Genomic DNA, 18,114 nt, shown 5'->3' with positions numbered 1-18,114 from the left:
GGGATGTTAGTGTAGAGACCCCCGTCATTGATTATGTTCCAGTGGTACGTGATTTTTCGGATGTGTTTCCTGCAGACCTGCCGGGCATGCCACCTGACAGGGATATTGACTTTGGTATTGATTTGGTGCCGGGCACTCAGCCCAATTCCTATTCCACTGTATCGTATGGTGCCGGCAGAGTTGAAGGATTTGAAAGAACAGCTTCAGGAACTCCTTGATAAGGGGTTTATTCGGCCTAGTGTGTCACCTTGGGGTGCACCAGTTCTATTTGTGAAGAAGAAGGATGGTTCCATGAGAATGTGTATTGATTACAGGCAGTTGAACAAGGTCACGGTCAAGAATAAGTATCCTTTACCTCGCATTGATGATTTATTCGATCAGCTTCAGGGAGCGAGGGTGTTCTCCAAGATTGATTTGAGGTCCGGTTATCACCAGCTGAAGACTCGGGATTCAGATATTCTTAAAACAACTTTCAGAACCCGATATGGCCATTATGAGTTCTTGGTGATTTATTTTGGGCTGACCAATGCCCCAGCAGCGTTCATGCATTTGATGAATAGTGTATTTCAGCCCTATTTGGACTCATTTGTTGTTGTATTCGTTGATGACATCTTGGTGTACTCTCGTAGCCAGGAGGAGCACGCTCAGTATTTGAAGATTGTATTACAGAGATTGAGGGAGGAGAAGCTTTATGCAAAGTTCTCCAAATGCAAGTTTTGGCTCAGTTCAGTAGCATTCTTGGGGCACGTGGTGTCCAGTGAGGGTATTCAGGTGGATCCGAAGAAGTTAGAGGCGGTGCAGAGTTGGCCCAGACCGTCCTCAGCCACGGAGATTAGGAGTTTTCTTGGTTTGGCGGGTTACTACCATCGCTTTGTGGAGGGATTTTCATCTATTGCATCGCCCTTGACCAAATTGACCCAAAAGGGTGCCCCATTCAGGTGGTCGGATGAATGTTAGGAGAGCTTTCAGAAGCTCAAGACTACTTTGACCACAGCTCCAGTGTTAGTTCTGCCATCAGCTTCAGGTTCTTACACCGTGTATTGTGATGCCTCGATAGGCATTGGTTGTGTTTTGATGCAGGAGGGTAGGGAAATTGCCTATGCCTCACGCCAGTTGAAGACCCATGAGAAGAACTATCCTGTCCATGATCTTGAGTTAGCAGCCATTGTTCACGCCTTGAAGATTTGGCGCCATTATTTGTATGGGGTTCATTGTGAGATCTATACTGATCACCGGAGATTGCAGTATCTGTTAAAGCAGAAGGATCTTAATTTGCGTCAGCGGAGATGGTTGGATCTTCTTAAGGACTATGATATCACTATTTTGTACCATCCAGGGAAGGCCAATATGGTGGCTGATGATTTGAGTCGCCGGGCAGAGAGTTTGGGAAGTTTAGCATATCTTCCAGCAGCAGAGAGACCTTTGGCATTAGATGTTCAGACCTTAGCAGGCCAGCTTGTCATATTGGATATTTCGGAGCCTAGTCGTGTATTGGCTTATGTGGTCTCCAAGTCTTCTCTTTATGACCCTATCAGGGAGCGTCAGTATGATGACCCTCACTTGCTCGCTCTTCTGGACAGGGTTTGAAGAGGTGATGCTAGGGATGTGACTATTGGTGATGACGGGGTGTTGAGAATGCAGGGTCGGATATGTGTGCCTAATGTAGATGGGCTTCGAGAGCTAATTCTTGAGGAGGCCCACAGGTCGCGGTATTCCATCCATCCGGGTGCCGCGAAGATGTAACACGATTTGAGGAAGCACTATTGGTGGAGGCGGATGAAGAAGGATATAGTTAGATTTGTGGCTCGGTATCTAAACTGTCAGCAGGTTAAGTATGAGCATTAGAGACCGGGAGGCTTGCTTCATAGGTTAGAGATCCCAAAGTGGAAGTGGGAGCGGATCACTATGGACTTTGTAGTTGGGCTCCCACGGACTTCGAGGAAGTTCGACGCTATTTGGGTTATTGTGGATCGGCTGACCAAGTCCGCGAACTTCATTCCAGTTGTACTACTTACTTTTTAGAGCGGTTGGCTGAGATTTACATCTGAGAGATCGTTCGCCTGCATGGTGTCCCAGTTTCCATCATTTCAGATAGGGGTACTCAGTTCACATCGCAGTTTTGGAGGGCCGTGCAGCGAGAGTTGGGTACTCAAGTTGAGTTGAGCACAGCTTTTCACCCTCAGACGGACGGGCAGTCCGAGCGCACTATTCAGATATTGGAGGACATGTTGCGTGCTTGTGTCATTGACTTTGGGGGTTCATGGGACAAGTTTCTTCCACTCGCGGAGTTTGCATATAACAACAGTTATCAGTCGAGTATTCAGATGGCTCCGTACGAGGCTTTGTATGGGAGGAGGTGTAGATCTCCGGTTGGATGGTTTGAGCCGGGTGAGGCTAGGATCTTAGGTATAGACTTGGTCCAGGATGCATTAGATAAGGTGAAATTGATTCAGGAGCGGCTTCGCACGGCGCAGTCCAGGCAGAAGAGATACGCGGATAGGAAGGTCCGTGATATGTCTTTTATGGTTGGGGAGAAGGTTTTGCTGAAGGTATCACCAATGAAGGGTGTTATGAGGTTTGGGAAGAGGGGCAAGTTGAGCCCTCGGTTCATTGGGCCTTTTGAGGTGCTTCAGAGAATAGGGGAGGTGGCTTATAAGCTTGCCTTGCCACCCAGCTTGTCGAGTGTGCATCCAGTGTTTCATGTTTCCATGCTCCGGAAGTATATTGGAGATTTGTCCCATGTTTTGGATTTCAGCACGGTTCAGTTGGAGGGTGATATGACTTATGATGTGGAGCCGGTGGCTATTTTGGATCGACAGGTTCGAAGGTTGAGGTCAAAGGATATAGCTTCAGTGAAGGTGCAATGGAGAGGTCAGCCTATGAAGGAGGCCACCTGGGAGACCGAGCGGGAGATGCGGAGCAGATATCCACGCCTATTCGAGACTCCAGGTATGTTTCTAGACCAGTTCGAAGACGAACGGATATTTAAGAGGGGGAGGATGTAACGACCCGGCCGGTCGTTTCAAGAGTTATAACCTCGTTTTCCCCATTCCTACTTCTTTTTGTGTTATTCAGCTATATTATGTTATATTGGGTTAGTTGGTTCGAGTCAGGAAGGAACTCGGAGTGAAATGAGACACTTAGTCTCATAATTGAAAATTTTAAGTTAGAAAAGTGGACTGGATATGGACCTATGTATAAACTACCTCGGATTTGAATTTTGATGATTCCAATAGCTCCGTACGGTGATTTTGGGCTTAGGAGCGTGTCCGGAATATTATTTGGAAGTCCGTAGAGGAATTAGGCTTGAAATGCCGAAAGTTTTATTTTTGAAAAGTTTGACCGGGGGGTTGACTTTTTGATATCGGGGTCGGAATCCGATTCTGAAAATTGGAATACCTCTGTTATGTCATTTAGGACATATGTGCAAAAATTGAGGTCAATCGGACGTGATTTGATAGGTTTCTGAGTTGTTTGTAGAAATTAGAAATTTCAAAGTTCATTAGGCTTGAATTGGGGCGTAATTCAGGGTTTTAGCGTTGTTTGAGGTGATTTGAGGATTCGACTAAGTTCGTATGATGTTTTAGGACTTGTTGGTATATTTGGTTGAGGTCTCGAGGGCCTCGAGTGAGTTTCGGATGGTTAACGGATCAAAAATAGAACTAGAACAGCTGCTGCAATTTCCTTCCGTTGGAAATTGCTTCTGCCATATTCGAGCCCAGAAATCTCCCAGAAATCGAGCCCAGATGTGAGCCCAGATCGAGTCCAAGGTCGAGGGCCACGATCGAAGCCATGATCGAGCCCAGAGTCGAGGGCCACGATCAAATCCATGATCGAGCCCAGGGTCGAAGGTCGGGTCGAAGACATAATCGAGGGCCAGGATCGAGAACCAGGATCGAGGGCCAGGATCGAGAACAAGGATCGAGGGCCAAGATCGAGGCAGAACCGAGGTTGTCCGGGCATAATTATAAAAATAGGGACTTCGTCCCATTTGTCATTTTTGACAAATTGGAGCTTGAGGAGAGGCGATTTTTGGTATATTTTCAAGGAAAACTTGAGGTAAGTCCCTTGTGATCATTTCTACTCCATAATATTGAATTATCATCGAATAATCCGACTAGATTACATGATTTTGAGGTGTAAATCGGAGATTGGAACTTAGAAATTTGGAAATAAGATTTGTAGATTTGAGGGTCGAGTTGTGGTCTAATTTTGGTAAAATTGGTATGAGTAAACTCGTGGTTGAATGGGCTTTTGGATTTTGTAACTTTTGTCGAGTTCCGAGATGTGGGCCCCACTGGCGATTTTTGAGCTAATTTTCGGGTTTTTATGGAAAAATCATTATTATCTTGTGGAATTAATTCCAATGAATTTTATTGACTGAAACGAATTATTTATGACCAGATTCGAGGCGTTTGGAGACCAATTCACGAGGAAAGGGCATTACACAATAAGAATTTCGCGGTTTGAGGTAAGTAACGATTGTAAATCTTGTCCTGAGGGTATGAAACCCCGGATTTCGTATCATTCTACTATTTTGAAGTGATGCACATGCTAGGTGACGGGCGTATGGGCATGCACTGTTGGGGATTTGTGACTTGGTCTGCCCCGTAGCAACTGTAAAGTTGCATACTTTGTTGAAACCATATGATACTTATATGTTTTAGAAAGAATTTCTGTAAATTGGGCTGAATGCCATGTTTGGGCCTTGCGCCAAAGCTGTTTGGACCCTTAGGGGCTGTTTCTTACCATCCTCTCACTGTTTTTGATTGAAAATCTATACTCAGTCATGTTTATACTTATTTACCGCATAACTCAGTTGTATGACTCTATTTTGATACATATAAATATTTTGGGCCGAATGCCCTGTTTTACTGAAATGCCCGAGTGGCTTGAGAGGTTTATGACTGAGTGAGGCCGAGGGCCTGATTTGTGAGGATGAATGTGGATCAGGGCTGCCCGCTTGCAGCATATTTATGACTGAGTGAGGCCGAGGGCCTGATTTGTGAGGATGAGTGTTTATCGGGGCTGCCCGCCTGCAGCATACTTTATTATTTGTTCACGTGAGATGTCCGTGAAAATTATAGAACTTGGGCTGAAGGAGCCCCTACGGAGTCTGTACACACCCCCAGTGAGCACACGTACCTACTGAGTGCGAGTGCCGAGTGCTGAGTGACTGGGAGGCATGAGCGATTGTGAGGTATGCCCGAGTGGCAAGAGTGATTGTGAGGTATGCCCGAGTGGCACGAGTGACTGTGAGGTTTGCCCGAGGGGTTGTATATGAGTGATGTTTTGCCCGAGGGGTTGTTTATGATTTCATCATTTTTCCTCACCTTTGCATTTTTCCTCTATCTGAAAACTGTTGAAAAATATCTTTAAATGATTTTTACTGGAACTGGGTTAAACGAGATGTTTTGATTTAAATCCTGATTTTTAAAAGCATGTAGTATTTTACTGAAATTTCCTAATATGAACGTTATATGCTTTATTGCTCATCACTACTGCTCAGTCTTTATTTATTGTTGTTACTTACTGACTTGGCATACTCACGTTACTCCCTGCACCTTGTGTGCAGATTTAGGTGTAGCTGGACACGGTAGCGGTTATTGAGTGTTCTGGTTGCAGATTTTCTTGGAGATAGCAAGGTAGCTATTTGGCGATCGCAGCCCTTGCTCTTCTCCCTCTTATATTCCTCTAGTTGTATTTAGCTATTTTTCGGGCTGAGTTAGCCTTGATATTGTTAGACAGATTGTAGTATATGCTCATGACTAGTGACACTCCGATGTCGGGCTTTTCTTTTTCGCACTTCTATTTTTCTTTAATTTGAACTCTTTAAATGGAGGTTTTATGGTAAATAACCTTTAAATTATATTTGAAATGAAAATATCAGTTTGTTTTGGAAATGAGTCGGCTTGCCTATCTCCACAATAGGTGCCATCACGACAAAGGTTAGTTTGGGTCGTGACAGCAGTACAGAGTGAATTAGGGACCCGTGTAGAGCTCAGCACAGCCTATCATCCGCAGACCGACGGGCAGTCAGAGCGGACAGTTCAGATTTTGGAGGATATGCTCAGGGCATGTGTGATTGACTTTGGAGGTCAGTGGGATCGTTTCCTGCCTTTGGCCGAGTTTGCTTATAATAACAGTTACAAATCTAGCATCGAGATGGCTCCATTTGAGGCTTTATATGGCCGTCGATTCAGGAGCGACTTCATACAGCACAGTCCAGACAGAAGAGTTACGTGGATCAGAAAGCGCGTGATTTATCATTTATGGTAGGTGAAAAAGTTCTCTTGAAGGTTTCGCCGATGAAGGAAATTATGAGATTCGGGAAGAAGGGCAAGTTGAGCCCAAGGTTTATAGGCCCATTTGAGGGTTGAGACGAGTTGGGGAGGTTGCTTATGAGCTTACATTGCCTCCCAGTCTATCGGGAGTTCATCCGATTTTCCATGTATCTATGCTCCGGAAGTATCATGCTGACCTATCATATATGTTGGACTTCAGCACAGTTCAGCTAGATAAGAGTTTGGGTTATGAAGAAGATCCATTTGCCATTGTTGATAAACAAGTTCGCCAGTTGAGGTCCAAGAGGATTTCTGCAGTAAAGGTCCAATGGAGGGGCCAGCCAGTCGAGGAAGCGACTTGGGAGGCCGAGGAGGACATGCGGAGCAAATATCCACACTTATTTAGCACTCCAGGTATTATTCTAAACCCGTTCGAGGATGAACGTTTGTTTAAGAGGTGGAGAATGTAATAACCCAACCGGTCATTTTAACTTTTAGAAACCCGTTTCCTAAAATAAAACTCCCCGAACATGCTTTTATTAATTTATGGCTCGCGGGGATGGTTGGTTCGGGATTTGGAAGTGTGTGGGTTGAAATCGGAACACTTGGTTCCTTTCGTATGTGATTTTGGACTTGGGCGTATATCCAAATGGGGTTTTGGATAACCCGGGAGCGTTTTGATGCTTAATAGTAAAACTCAACTATTTGAAGGTTTAAAATTCATTAAATTTGGTTTGGAGTAGGATTTTGAGTAATTGAAGTCTGTTTGGAATTCCGAGTTTGGGAATAGTTCTGTATAGTGATTTAAGACTTGTACGCAAATTTTCGTGTCATTCCGAATAGTTTAAGTATATTTCGGCACATTGGAAGTAAATTGAAGAACTTGAAATTCTTAGTTTGAATCAATTTGGTTTAGGGTATGATTCTTATATTTGATGTTGTTTTACGCGTTCCGAGAGTTTGAGCGAGTCCGTTTTATGATTTCAAACCTGTTGGTATGTTCGGGCGGCCCCGAGTGTTAACCGGACGAGGCTCGGATCAATTTTGGAATTTTGAAGAAGAGCTAAAGCTTTCTGCTTCTGGTACATTCACACCTGTGCTTGGACAGCCGCAGGTGCGACTCTCGCAGATGCGAGGTTTGTGCGCAGAAGCGAAAAAAAAGAGAAGGGGAGGTTTGCCATCGCAGGTGCAAAATCTCGGGCGCACCTGCGAACGCGCAGGTGCGAGCATTTTTCGCATATGCGAGGCTTGGCAAGCGAGGGAAAACTCGCACTTGCGAGGCTTTTCCGTAGGTGCGGAAGACGCATGTGCGGTACCTATTCCGCATGTGCGAAAATCACTGTTGGGCAGAATGGTTAAAAGTCGGAGCTCAGACATTTTGAGCCCATTTTTCCTCCATTTTCGGGCGATTTTAGAGCTTTTGAGAAGGGGGTTTCAACTAGCAATTTAAAGGTAAGTTAATTCCATACCTCTTGAGTTAAATACATAGATTATAGGTGGATTATAACTAGTAAATCTTAGAAATCAAAGATTTAGATGAAAACCCTAGATTTTTATAAAAGTGAGATTTTAACCACGAAAATAGTTATGGAATTGGGTAGAAATTATATAATTAAGTTCTTGAGATTATGGGTAACGTTTTCATCCAAAATTTTCCAGAATCCGAGCACGTGGGCCCGGGGTGAATTTTAAAAAATTTACCATTTTGGATAAGGTAATTTATTTAATAGATAAATTTCGAATCATTTAGCATATATTAATTATTGTGCATAATATTTGGATAGTTTCGGCTCTTTCGGCGTCGAATCAAGAATTCAACGCGACGTGGTAATCAGAAAGTGGACTTTGAGACGAGGTAAGTCTCTTGTCTAATCTTGTGAGGGAAACATTACCCAATAGGGATTAAATTGAATAATTGTTGCTAATTCCGGGGGCTACGTACGCATGAGGTGACAAGAGTTTAAAGGATTTTAATATTGTGAATTGTTAGATAAAGATTTTAAGGGATGGAAATCTCATATGCTTGATTTTCTGTTTAAATTAATTAATTGTTAAAAGAAATTGTTCTTCCTCCCGAATTTATCTTATAATAAATATACTCTCCTTTCGGAGGTACATAAGAAAATGTCCTCCTTTCTTGTGGAGCGGGCCGAACGCCTCGGCAGGATAGATGCATCTATGGATCGCGACGCACGTCCCTTGGCAGTGTACACGACACTCTGGATCGGGCCGTACGTACTCGGCAAAAATCGTGCTTAATAATAATAATTACACGATACTTGAATAGTTATTTCAAGCCTGCGAAGCTAATTGATAAATTGGAGAATCCTTGAAATTTAATGAATTATTATTCCTGCTTGTTAAGGAATTAATTGTTATTCCTGTAAATGAGATTAATTGATAAAATTGAAATTATTTGAATTTAAGGAATTTAATTAATATATTGAGAATTGTTGCATTTGAAGGAATATGATTATTTTCGCTGGTTAAATAAATTATTGTAAATTCTGTGAATTATGCTGATTTAAATATTCTAGTTGTATTTCAGTTATTATTATTGACCCATAGTGAGTGTCAAAGTTGGCCATCTCGTCTTTACCACTTAGAGATTAGGCTTGATACTTACTGGGTACACGTTGTTTACGTACTCATACTACACTTGTTGCACTATTTGTGCAGGACCTGAGGCAAGTACTAGTGGAGGGCCTATCGTCTTACACCTACATTATCTAGGGGCATAGTGGTGAGCTGCCTTTCTGAGTCGTTCTGCAGCTACTAGTGTCTCTCCTTGTATTTTTTTTTTATTCTGTCTAGTTTTATTTCAGACAGTATTTGAGGTTTTGTATAATCTACTAGATGCTCATACACTTATGACACCAGGTCTTGGCACACACATTGGTAGAATTTGGTATTTTTTTATTTTTCTTGGTTTTAAATTTTGTCAATGTATGCTTAATTTATTAAGTTGGCATGCCTAGTTGTAGTGTTGGGCGCCATCACGACCTATAGGTAAAATTGGGTCGTGACAATTCTTATTGCTAAACTTATCATATTCTATAATTTATGACTCCATATGTAAAGTGTATCGTCTCTTCACATCACCCTCGTATATAATCAACCTTATTTAACTTGAGAGCAAACCTTATTTATCAATCGTGAACACAAACGTGCAAGTATTGGAAGTTGTGCCATTCTTTAGGTCGAAATATTCTTATCATTTTGCAACTATATATTATGGTACCTTGTTGAACTATTCATATATAACTATCCCTCATTATACAGACGCTATATTGCTTCTGATTCGTCAGACCATTCGTACGTAATGTTTAATTAACATCTAGACATCTTGTTACATATAAAGGACAAGAAACTTTCGGAAGGCTCTATTTACTCCTTAAGAATACATGAAACTGTGATCAACACAATCCATTTCAATATTCATATGACTATACTCGTGAACGGGCCTTAATTATCGGTATAGTATTATACAAAGAGTCGTCCCCTTGAATTCCTTATAAGGGCAACATAACTTACGGAATCATGCCAAAGAAAATAAAGGAAAACCTTACATACCTCATAATATCCAATCCAATTCTCAAGCTAACTTAACCTATATCTCATTTGTCTACAAGCAATGAACAATACTTTCGTCACATTACGAATGCCATAACTTATTGCATTTGAGCGACACACTTTATTCTACGATAAAAAGAACATCACCTTCCCTGTTTATATGACTTTCCACAAGTCACAACAGCCAACAATAGCCCAAACAATATCAACAATACTCATAATAAGCCTTTCAAAACAGTTTAACAATCCCAACGAGTGGCAAGCTCGGTTTGTACCTAAACAACTAAAGTTTTAAACCCCTTCCTTCCTGAATTTATAAACAACATTAATCGCCAAATATCCAATTATACCTACTAAATTTCAGCCACAATACAACTTTAAAACGACCCCATAGCAGTCCTACAAGTTTAGCAACTCGAAACTTCCTTTTCATATTACTAAAACACGTTTCTGACTTGTCTTTTCTTTCAAATCGGGCAACACAATCAACAGTACATAATTAAGCTTCTTCTCATATAAAACAACCATGAATTAAACTTGAAATTAAGTTCACAACCAGCCAACAATGACGTCACAACAAATAACATACTACTCTTTCGAAACTCGCAAGTTCTAGTCTTTATGATCAATCTACAACTCGTAGAAACTTACATAAGGGAAAGAGATGCATAAAATTACCTTGGAATAAGTATTACCCATGAAACCTAGTCTTTCTTTATCCAAAACCAGTCCCCCAACACAGCTACAAGAAGGAGAAAGGGAAATTAGCAAGTTGTTCGGGTTTTTCGGCACTAGAATCACTTCGTATCACCCAAAATTACCTAGGGTTTGTGTGGAATATTTGGGGGAGGAGTTGAAAGGTTTCAATCTAAAGTTCTTAGTCTGAAATATGAGTGAAAGAAATGATATAATTCAGCCCTTAAAATTCTCCTTGGCCGCCCCTTTTTGGGGAATATATTTGGTCCCTTTATTTAAACAAGTAGGTGACACACCTACTTGTCACCCACCCGTATGTGCAATCTTGTAAAAATATGAATATCTATCTACTCCGATGTCGTATCGATGAACGTTTTAATACATTAGAAAATAGACTTGTATATCTTCAATTTGATAGGTGGATCACCCCGTAATTCTTATTATATTGAGAGAAAGACTCTGCTACATTTTACCTAAGTTTCAGCACATTTATGAATGTAACTTGTGATTACCTTTACCAATTTTTGTTCAGTTAAGTCTTCCTTTACTCTTCATTAATTACGCGTGGTGGGAGGATACTTTTTCTAAAATAAAAAAAAGAAATATGTTTGGTTTTAAATTAGTATGGAGAGAGAATCTAAATTAGTAAAAGTTGATGTTGCAATTGAGAGATAGAGGACACTTTTGACAAAATCATAGATGCATTTTGGGAAGAAGGAAGAGCTGAGGATGGCGAGAAAATAATACAAGTCATGATCGAGAAAGGTCTGAAACTTAATGAGTTCAACTATATAATAATACTAATAAACGCAGGTCAAATACATTTAGCTAAGAAAATGATGGATTATATGAGAGAAAAGAGTATGAAGCATATAGTATATATATATATATATATATATATATATATATATATATATATATATACTATCAGCCACACATAAATAATCTATTAATACTATAACAAACAACGTCATCTATGTTACTATATTTCATCTACTAATAATACATGACCAAACCTCTTGGATTGAGTAGCGCAACAACAAAAAGAAAAAAGAAAAGAAGATAGTACAACTACAACCTAAAATGGATCAAATTACCTTATAAGCATATACATATTTTCCCAATAGAGTTGAATATGGGTAAGGTGAATACGTGGAGAAATGCGGGGATCTTAAAATTCGAGTTCAATTCAAGGTGGATTCTATCAAATCAATAATATCTACTCCATTTGATTGGTGGTATAAAGGCAGAGTTACTCCGTTGGGGGCTGTTGTGCTAGGGGACTTGTGTCTTTTGGCCCGTTCGGGCAGTGCATTTTAGATTTGAGAATAGTGGGTAACTTTCGAAAGGGTTATAATGAGATTCCCGTGCTTGTCACATGATAGATGTGGTGTGTTGGGAGGGATTTAGATTTATATGTACGAGGTGGCAGTTCATTCTTGAAAGGAAGATCGCGAATTCTGAACAGAATGGTCAGTGTTATATATTTAGGTGAATGTTATAGTTGCTCGGTAATCCCTGAGAAGGGTGTGCGGTTGAAAGGAGCATTATGTTTTGAGTTACAGATGTTCATTGGTATTACGGTACTCTCCTGGTTGATAGACTAGTGATATTCAAATTATTGATATTATTGGCACGTGAGTTGTCCGTGCGGGTTCAGATATTGATACTATAGCACGTGAATTGTCTGTGCGAGTGATGTTAATGTGAGCTCTAGAAGAGCTGGTTACTGTTATTAAATTAGTGTGTATTTGTTCTACTATATATAGTGAGCTTATAGCATTACAGTTGTGGTGGTACTTGTTGAACTTACAATACGGTTCTCTTCCTTGAGATATTTCCCATATTTTGGTACACGGATTGCGCAGTTGTGGCTTGAGTTATAATGATGTAGCGTGTCTGTGGGATAGTTGTGTTTAATAAAATAAGGTCATTGGACCAAGAATGGGTACTATCAGGTTTGATTAAGGTATATTCGGGAGGATAATATTGAAAGTCGGTTTAGAAAGTGATTATGGTTCTGGTTGGGGCGAGAGAGCTCCATGACTTATTGCTCTGATAAGGGGTCATGAGATTTCTGCATGTTTTTTTTATTATCAACAGTGTACGAAGGTTTGGAACGAGGTTTGGCTTGATATGAGGTTTAATACTTGTACTTGGATGGTTTGGCATAATTAATATGATTGTGATCGGGAATGGTGTTGTGAGCATCTGAGTTGTGTAGTATGTAGTGTTATTATATCTAGGGTTATGACTATGTCTTGATACAGCTTGTTCATACTTATACGGTGTGTGAGATTTAGATCTTGGAAAGAATTCTGGGTGTTAGAAATTGGGCTCCAAGTTTTGGGCTAAGGTTAAATTAATGATTTTCAGTTGTGTTATGTTGTCAGGCCTATATAGAATAGGGTGGCGTGGGATCACCCCAGGTATGTGCATGGTAAGGAGGAACAGTGATTTAAAGGCTTAGGAACAACTCTTGGCACGTTCGAGAACGAACGTATGTTTAAGTAGGGGAGATTGTAACGACCCGATCGGTCGTTTTGAGCATTTACGCTCCTTTCAACTATTTGAAGTCTTGAACAACTTCCTACGAGGTATTATGACTTGTGTGAATTGTCGGTTTTGATTTTAAGGTATTTCAAAGTTAGCTTGGAATAATAAATTTCATGTTGGAAGCTTAAAATGAAATAGTTGACCGGATGTTGACTTATGTGTAAACGACCCCGGAATAGAGTTTTGATGATTCCAATAACTCCGTATGGTGATTTTGGACTTAGAAGCATGTCCAGAAAATTATTTAGAGGACCGAAGGCCGAGGGCCTGGACAGAACTGTAAGTTATAAAGCAGGGGACTTCGTCCCATTTTCCATTTTTGTCAAATTGGAGCTTGGGGAGAGGCGATTTTTGGAAGATTTTCAGAGAAAACATCGGGGTAAGTGTTCTTAACTCAATTAGGGTTAGATTACCCGAATCCATCATTTATTTTCACCATTTAATTAGTATTTTGAGATTGAAATTTGGGAAAATTTTAGAAACCTCATGGAAACGAATTTTTGAGATTTCGGTGTCGATTCGGAGTCGGATTTGAGTGAAACTGGTATGGTTGGACTCGTAATTGAATTGGATTGTCGGATTTTATGAGTTTTTCCGGATTCAGAGACGTAGGCCCCACGGGCAATTTTTGAGCTAAAATTTGGATTTTTATGCAAATTTAGCATTTTCTTATGGAATTAATTCCAATAATTTTATTGATTGAATCGAATTATTTGTGGCTAGATTCGAGGCGTTTAGAGGTCAATTCACGAGGAAAAGGCATGCCGGAGTAAAGAATTACACGGGTTGAGGTAAGTAACACTTCTAAACTTGGTTCTGAGGGTATGAATCCCTGAATTTGGTATGATATAAATTGTTTGGAGGTGACACTCACGATAGGTGACGATCATGTGGACGTGCACCATTTTAGGAAATTGAGCTGAGGCTCATGTGGACGTGCAGTTGTAAGATTAATGAATCATGATATTATCTTAACATTCTCTACGTGTTAGAGAAATTGAGCTGAGGCTCCTATTAAAGATCATGTTTAGGCTACATGCCAATATTTTAGGACCCATGAGGTCGTGTTGTTGTTGAATTAATTGTTCAAAAATATATATTTCACACTCAGTAATAATTGTCCAGTGTGAAGATATTTATGGGATTGAGCTGCGCAACGCAGCAGGCCATAATGGCTTTATAAATTATTATTATATGGATCGGGGCTGCCCGCCTGCAGCAGGCCTTATAGGCTTTACTATTTTATAGATCGGGGCTGCCCGCCTGCAGCAGGCCTTATATGCTTTGTTATTATACGGATCGGGAATGCCCGCCTGCAGTAGGCCATATTGGCTTTGTATTACGCTTGGGCTGAAGGAGCCCCTCCAGAATCTGTACACACCCTAGTGAGTGTAGATGATTATGTATTTTCCAGATGGATTTCCCAGAGCATGGACTTGCCTTACGTATTTGTATTGTAATGAGTTTACCTGGACATGGATCTTGTCCGTATAATTTATATTTGGGTATAAATTATCCCAGGGCTGGATTGGCCTTATACGGTACTGGTGACTGGTTGCCAGCCGATGTGTATTTATATACGAGTTGGAACACCCCTGGGCTGGATTGGCCATAAACAGTACCGAGTGAGCGGATAATTTGTGACAAGTATTTACATGAGGTCTTTTTACTGAGATGTCATATTCTTCATATCATGCAGTATTGATCTATTTCACTTGTACTGAGTTTAACTGTTAAATTTGAAAGCATGTCTACGTTTTGTACCATTATTTATACTGGACTGTACCTACGGAGCTCGTCATTGCTTTCAGCCCAGAGGTTAGTCTTGTTACTTATTGAGTTAGTTGTACTCATACTACACTCTGCATCTCGTGTGCAGATCCAGGTACTCTCGGATATGACGGCAGTTAGAATTCAAAGTTCTTTCCGTTGGAGACTATCAAGGTAGCTGCTTGAAGACCGCAGACTTGATTCCCTTCCTGTTTAGTTATTGTACTGTTCTATATTTCAGACAGTGATTTTTACCAGTTGGACTTTGTATTCATTTAGATGCTCATTGTGATGACCCAAAATGTCATCTTTAAATTTAATAATTAATTTTATGTTCTAAGACCTCGAAAAGTAATATTTATCATTCCTCGACTTGCGTACGCAGTCCATAAAATTTTTCGGAAAGTTTTCAGGTGAAAAATGGATTAAAATATGAATTAGAGGTTTAAAACTCAACTAAGTTGACTTTGGTCAACATTTTGAGCAAACGGACTCGGATAAGTATTTTAACAGTTCTGGTAGGTCCGTATCGTGATTTGAGACTTAGGTGTATGCCCGGAATCAAATTCCGAGGTACTAAGTCCGAGATACGGAATTTTGATGAAAAGAATTAAAAGTTTAAGTTCAAATAGTGACCGGATGTCGAATTATGTGCAAATGACCCCGGAATAGAGTTTTGATGATTCCAACAACTCTGTATGGTAATTTTGGACTTAGGAGCGTGATCGAAATTTTATTTGGAAGTCCATAGTGAAATAAGGCTTGAAATGACTAAAATAGAAATTTAAAGTTTAGAAATTTGACCGGGGAGTTGACTTTTTGATATCAGGGTCGGAATCAAGTTCTGAAAATTTTCACAGCTCTGTTATGTCATTTATGACTTGGGTGCAAAATTTGAGGTCAATCGGATTTGATTTGATAGGTTTCGACATCGAATGTAGAAGTTGGAAATTCTAGGTTTAATTAAGATTGAATTGGAGCATGATTCGTGATTTTAGCGTTGTTTGATGTGATTTGAGGTTTCAAATAAGTTCGTATGATATTTTAGGACTTGTTGATGTATTGGGTTGAGTTCCCGAGGGCCTCGGGTGAGTTTCGAATGGTTAACGGATCAAAAGTGGGACTTAGCTGCTGCAATTTTTCTGCTGGAAATGCTGTCAAAATCGGGATGCCTGCCAAAATCGGCCTGCCTGTCAAAATCGGCCTGCCTGCCAAAATCGGGCTGCCTGTCAAAATCGAGCTGCCTGTCAAAATCGGACTCCCTGTCAAAATCGGGCTCCCTGTCAAAATCGGACTCCCTGACAAAATCGAGCTCCCTGTCAAAAATCAGACTCCCTGTCAAAATCGGACTCTCTGACAAAATCGAGCTCCCTAACAAAATCGAGCTCCCTGTCAAAATTGGACTCCGCTCCCTGACAAATCGAGCTCCCTCACAAAATTGAGCTCCCTGACAAATTGAGCTCCCTCACAAAATCGAGCTCCCTCACAAATCGAGTTCCCTGACAAAATCGAGCTCCCTGACAAATCGAGCTCCCTTACAAAATCGAGCTCCCTAACAAATCTATGAGTTATAAAAACAGGGGACTTCGTCCCATTTGCCTTTTTGACGAATTGGAGCTTGAGGAGAGACGATTTTAATATATATTCAAGGAAAAATATTTAGGTAAGTGATTCTAACTTGGATTTGGTCAATATACACGAATATATCATTGTTTTCACCATTTAATTAGTGTTTTGAGATTGAAATTTGGGAAATTTTAGAAATCTCATAGAAACGAATTTTTGAGATTTCGGTGTCGATCCGGAGTCGAATTTGAGTGAAACTGGTATGGTTGGACTCGTAATTGAATGGGATGTCGGATTTTGTAAGTTTCGTCGGATTCCGAGATGTGGGCCCCACGGGCAATTTTTGAGCTAATTTCGGATTTCATTGAAAAATATAATATTTTCTTATGAAATTGATTTCTATAATTTTCGTTGACTGTATCGAATTAATTATGACTAGATACGAGTCGATCGAAGTCAGAAAACCGAGAAAAAAGCATAATACTTGATTAAATTGGAGCAAGTCGAGGTAAGTGACTTGTCTAACCTTGTGTGTGGGAATTTTCCCCTAGAATTGATATTGATGTGATTATTAAAATGTGTTGAAAGTCGTGTACATGAGGTGACGAGTCTGTAGACGGGCTAAATGTGAAAGATTATATTTTAAAATTGTGTAGTTCACTGTTGCGCATTTATTAAATTATTTTATCTTGTTATATTCTTCATTATTGGTCTAAGATATATACTTTAAATTGTTTGACCTTTTCCTGCTAATTGTTATACCTGTTTAGTTGTAACTTGATTTCTTTTACTCTGTGCATTATTTGAAGGGTGATTTTCTTTAAATTAGATATTATTAATATGAAGTATTTGACATTTTTAAATTTGATATTGAATGCAACGTATTAAAGATTTTTAAATATTATTTTCCTGAATTATTTATTCTTGAATATTTTTGTCCTCATTGTGATGGAGCCGTGAGCTCTTTATTGTGGAAAAATATTGTTGTTGAATTATTTTGACAAGATAAATTATTTGAGCACTTGAGGTGCAAATTGTGATATATTATGATATTGATACGCATGCGGTGGTATAAGGTCTGGGTATTGAAATGCATGCGGTGAGATAAGGGTGGCTTGATACACGTGGCTAGTAGGGGAAACTACTAGAAGTCATGCGGTGTGATAAGGATGGCTAAAATGCGGGATGCTATTTCGAAAAAAATATTTTCTTTAAAATAAATTGTGAAGGCTCCCGCGGTGAGATAAGGAAATGTGATATTGTAAATTTATTTATGGTTTGGGACTACGAGGCGGTACCTCAGGAGTCCCCTTGTTGATATTGATTTATGGCCGCAGTTGCCTTGATTATTTGTTGTGATTTTCTTAATGTTGAAAGGAAATTTTGCTTTGTTTCCACGAGATATCATTTGCCATTATTTTGCGTAATTAAATTGTGACATACTACTTGATTTATTTTCAATGTCATTTTATTTTACTATATTGTTAAACATTTTACCATGCCATTATTATATTGCAGTAGGGCCTCACTTGACCTCGTTACTACTCTACCGAGGTTAGGCTTGGCACTTACTAGGTACCGATGTGGTGTACTCATACTACGCTTCTGCACATCTTTTTGTGCAGATCCAGGTATATCTTACCAGCCTAGACGTCAGTGTGTTACCTGC

Source organism: Nicotiana tomentosiformis, chromosome 8 (genome assembly GCF_000390325.3).
Source record: "Nicotiana tomentosiformis chromosome 8, ASM39032v3, whole genome shotgun sequence".
Lineage (NCBI taxonomy): Eukaryota > Viridiplantae > Streptophyta > Magnoliopsida > Solanales > Solanaceae > Nicotiana > Nicotiana tomentosiformis.
The sequence above is the reverse complement of the archived record's forward strand: the minus strand, read 5'-3'. Positions refer to the sequence as shown.